Source organism: Cucurbita maxima, unplaced genomic scaffold (assembly GCF_002738345.1).
Source record: "Cucurbita maxima cultivar Rimu unplaced genomic scaffold, Cmax_1.0 Cma_Scf00039, whole genome shotgun sequence".
Classification (NCBI taxonomy): domain Eukaryota; kingdom Viridiplantae; phylum Streptophyta; class Magnoliopsida; order Cucurbitales; family Cucurbitaceae; genus Cucurbita; species Cucurbita maxima.
The window spans coordinates 1,295,150-1,300,569 of NW_019272055.1; positions in this window are offsets into that span (position 1 = coordinate 1,295,150).

Sequence of the window (5,420 nt, forward strand, 5' to 3'; positions counted from 1 at the left end):
ATGTAAAATTAATGGAATAAGAAAAGAGAATAAGGAAATAGAGAGTTATCCCGGTATGTTGTCGCTCGTCAATGGAAGTTCCCTTCCCTTGAGCTCTCACGTCCACCTCTTTGCCCTAACCAATCCTTGTTGGTCTCTTTTTCCTTCTGCAACTCTCTAATAAACTAAGATTATACCGTCAACATACTTAAACTATATAAAACTCTCTCGCCTCCCCTATAAAGTTTAGCTCTATACAAACTGAATTAAACTGAGGAATCCGCATTTTAATCATGTAAAATTAATGGAATAAGAAAAGAGAATAAGGAAATAGAGAGTTATCCCGGTATGTTGTCGCTCGTCAATGGAAGTTCCCTTCCCTTGAGCTCTCACGTCCACCTCTTTTCCCTAATCAATCCTTATTGGTCTCCTTTTCCTTCTACTATCAACAATTGCTAGATTAAGGTTCTCTTCTTCTTCTCTGATTTCACAACAGTTCACTGCAGCAGAGGCTGTTGCTGTCTAATCCAATTTTTCTCCCAAAGTGTGGCTCCCCTTTTTTATGTATCCTTTTCCTTTTATAATGATTTTTTCTTCTCATTTAGGGCTAAGAAAGGATAAAATCGTCCACATAGGATGTTTCTTATTTGGTAGTCAATGACCCTCGTGGACTGCTGATGTGGATTAAAATTTCCATGTCATCCCCAAAAAGTTTGCGTTCTGAATTGCTTCAGCATTAGAGTTAGCAATTTATTTCCAGATGCAAGCAGTGTTGTTTCCAGATTTGCTACAACATCATGGTTCAATGTGAATGTTCTGGAATTTTACCAAATAACTCAATTAAGTATACAATTAAACTCGATTTATGCAAATCGAACTTCTTTTTATATTAAACCACAATTGACTATTTCATGTATACTAATTAGAATAAATGAAGCAATTAATGAGAAAATAGTGAGTATGAGTGCAAAATTAACTATAAAAAGACTTGATATAACTGTACTTTGGAGAGTTATCAACTAATGACCTCAAAATCTTCTCCATAACCCGTGTCTCAGCTAACATTTTTCCGTTTCGGTTGAGTTGGTTTACCACAGTCGGTACACGCGTGATGTAGTCAGATACACTTTCTGACTCCTTCATCTTCATGCTCTCCAACTCCCCACAAAGAGTTTGAAGACGCACTTTCTTGACTCGATCGATTCCTTTGAACACTTTTCCTAAAGTGCCCCACGCTTCTTTTGTAGTAGTTGCACTGACAATCTTTTAACGCCTTGTTTTGTGTCGTTGTATAACCCGTAGTATCTTTTGGTTCCTTGAACCCTTGTTCGACCACCTCCCATGTATCTTGTGTTAGGTTTTATGTCCTAAAACTCATAGTTTGTAAACAAAAACATATTTTATTTTCAATAAAGTTATTATTATTGTTTATTCAGTTTAGATTGTTATTGAATAAAGTGAACTTTACGATTATTAATCTAAATTCAATAAACTAAGAACACTCTGACTATAGTATGATTACTTGAACTATGCAATGAGTATTGCATAAGATCGGACCATGAAGAAAATCACTCTCACTTTATAATGTCGCTTACTGCTGAGACTGATTTTCTTTTCATTCGATGACCTAGGTAACTCGATTTTAATCCCGAGCTAACCATGAACTCCTGTTTATTCGACATTATCCTTAGATTTTTATGGGTGAGAATGACTCAAATTCGCCGACTCAATAGGCCTCCCATTTCAGGGGTAAGACTAGGTGAATGGCTGGGGACGTGGGGTGCAAGATGGAATTCACTCCTACTCACTTTAAGGGATAGAAGAAAGGTAGTTCTCTTAAGCACTAACTCCAGGTCTTGAACAAGGGGCCTCACCCTCTCATTAGCTTGAGACGGATTTGGTTTACTAGTTGGACTACAAACAAATTGTTCATTAGAGGATTAGTGAGACATAAGAAACAAGAAGTAACTTCAGGGGTAAAACGGTAAATTGATCTAGCTCTAGTTACGAACAACCTGTGAAGGATCGACTTACTAATCATGATTATATAAAATGGATAGAAATATATCTATAGTGAGGGGAGTGCAACTACTAGGCTATAGTGGAGTGTCGTCGTAGTTGACAAATGTTGGTTAACAAGGTTAATGAATTTAACTGGTTAATCTTGGATCGTTGGAGCCCATGATCTATAGGTTCATTAGGTCCCTCTGCTAGCTCATATTGGACTAAACCATAGGATAGTGTGATGAGTGAGTTCAAAGTGTTCGAATTCAAATTAGGGAATATGCGCTACATATATACGAAATATTTAACCGCATTTTTGTTTTATTTACGAATTAAACAAATAGAGAGAATATGAGATATGTAAATAAGATTTATATATCTTAATCAAATATGTGTCGGAATTGATTGGGATTGACATTTGAATTAATATTAAATATTAATTAAATAGTTTAATTAATCATTTAATATTACTTTAATTTGAAATTAATAATTCAAATTAATTGTTGAATCAAAATGAAGAAAGTCAAAATGTTGACTTCATTTAAAGAAAAAGGTATTGAGTCAATAATAAGGTGAATAGAGAAAGTATTTAGAGTAAGTGGGAGAATGAAGTATATCAACACGTCCTATGGTCTCCACCACTAGGTTGCACCGTGAGATTCCCATGTTTCACATTCATGTTGCCCTAGAGCAACTACCCATTTGGAGGGTCGTAACATGGGAGTCGAAACAACGCAAACTCTAGAAATGGATAGGATTTCTTAGGTTCGTTCCCAACTCTGGCTTTTTCATTCGATAGCATTGTTGGGACTGATCTCTGAGGTCTGAAAATGGCGGATCACACTTACAAAGAATTACTAAGAGTTAGTATATTCTTGACCAAAATAGCGATAACTAAAAACACTATAGGAACAAGAGTTATTATGGGATTAGTGTTTAAGTCAAGAATATCTTGGTTTAGTAAATGAGTGATTGACTGCCCCTCGGTAGCAGTTGCTCTAACTCACTAAAGTATCGTTGCAAATTAATAATTTTTGGGTACATTATTACATTTTCTAAAACTGATTGGATTAAATAAGATTAAGTCAAATCACTAATAGAATTTTCTTTATATCACAGCATGACAAACTCAATAGTATAATTACTCGCTTCTGAGAAATTAAACGGCGATAATTACGCAACTTGGAAATCAAACCTAAACACAATACTTGTAATTGATGATTTAAGGTTTGTTTTAACTGAGAAATGTCCTCCAAACCCCAGCTCAAATGCAAACCGAACAGTTCAGGATGCATATGACAGATGAACAAAGGCAAATGACAAAGCCCAAGTGTACATTTTAGCCAGCATATCTGATGTTTTGGCTAATAATCACGATGTTATGGGTACTGCTAAAGAGATTATGGAATCTCTGAAAGGGATGTTTGGACAACCGTCTTTCTCCCTTAGACATGATGCCATAAAATACGTTTACAACTGCTGTATGAAAGAAGGGGCCTCAGTTAGAGAACATGTCTTGGACATGATGGTCCATTTGAATGTGGCAGAAGAAAATGAAGCTGCCATTGATGAGAAGAGTCAAGTCAATTTTATCGAGTCTCTTCCGAAGAGCTTCTTCTAGTTTCGCACAAATGTGATAATGAACAAAATAGAATAAACTTGACTGCTCTTCTCAATGAGCTACAGACTTATAAGTCCCTCCTAACGAACAAGGGACAAACAAAAGAAGCAAATGTTGCTATCTCTAAGAAATTACTACGAGGATCGTCCTCCAAAAATATGTCTGGTCCTTCAACTTCTAAAAGTGTTTTGATGAAGAAGAAGGGTAAAGGGAAAAATAAGATTCCTACTAACAGCAAACACAAGGTTTAAAAAGCAGATAAAGGAAAATGTTTCCATTGCAACGAAAATGGACACTCGAAGAGAAATTGCCTAAAATACCTTGTAGAGAAGAAAGCCTAAAAGACACAACAAGGTAAATATAATTTACTCGTTGTAGAAATATATTTAGTAGAGTATGATAACTCAACTTGGATACTAGATTCAGGAGCCACTAATCATATTTGTTCTTTTTACCAGGAAACTAGCTCCTGAAGAATGCTTGCGGACGGTGAGATAACACTTAGGGTTGGAACAGGAGAGGTTGTCTCAGCAAGATTAGTAGAAAATTTAAAGTTGTTTTTTGAAGATAGATTCATTATATTAGATAATGTACTTTTTGTTCCTGAAATGAAAAGAAATCTAATATCTATCTCTTGTTTATTAGAACAATTGTATAAAGTATCTTTTGAAATCAATGAAGTGTTCATTTGCAAAAGAGGTATTCATATTTGTTCTGCAAAACTAGAAAACAACTTGTATATGTTTAGACCGAGTGAAACAAAAGCTATTTTAAATACCGAGATGTTTAAAACAGCTAAAACTCAAAATAAACGACAAAAGATTTCTCCTAATACCTATCTTTGGCACTTAAGACTAGGCCACATTAATCTCAATAGGATTGAGAGATTGGTTAAAAAAGAACTTCTAAATTAGTTAAAAGACAACTTTTTACCTCCATGTGAGTCTTGTCTTGAGGGTAAAATGACTAAGTGATCGTTTACCGAAAAAGGTTATAGATCCAAAAAACCTTGGAACTCGTGCATACAGATCTCTGTGGCCAATGAATATCAAAGCACGAGGAGGGTATAAATATTTCATCAGTCTTATTGATGATTATTCAAGATATGGCTATCTTTACCTAATGCATCACAAGTCATAAGCTCTTGAAAAATTCAGAGAGTATAAGACTAAGGTTGAGGATCTATTAGGTAAAACTATTAAAACACTTTGATCAGATCGAGGAGGAGAGTACATGGACTTAAGATTTCAGGACTATATGATAGAACATGGAATAAGGTCTCAACTCCCAGCTTCTGGTATGCCTCAACAAAATTGTGTATCAGAAAGAAGAAATAAAACTCTATTAGACATGGTTCGGTCTATGATGAGTTTCACTCAATTATCTGATCCGTTTTGAGGATATGCAATGGAGACTGCTATATACATTTTGAACATGGTTCCGACTAAGAGTGTTTCAGAAACACCTTATGAGTTATGGAAAGGGCGTAAAAGTAGTTTGCGTCACTTCAGGGTTTGGGGATGTCCAGCACATGTGCTGTTGCAAAACCCCAAGAAATTAGAACGTCGTTCAAAATTATATCTATTCGTAGGATAACCCAAAGAGACGAAAAGTGGTTTGTTTTATGACTCTCAAGAAAATAGAGTGTTTGTATCAACAAACGCTACATTCTTAGAGGAAGACCACGTAAAAAATCATCAACCTCAAAGCAAACTAGTATTAAGTGAGATTTCTAAAGAAGCTACTGATAAAACAACAAAAGCTTGTTGATCAAGCTGGTCCTTCAACAAGAGTTGTTGATAGAGCTGACACTTCT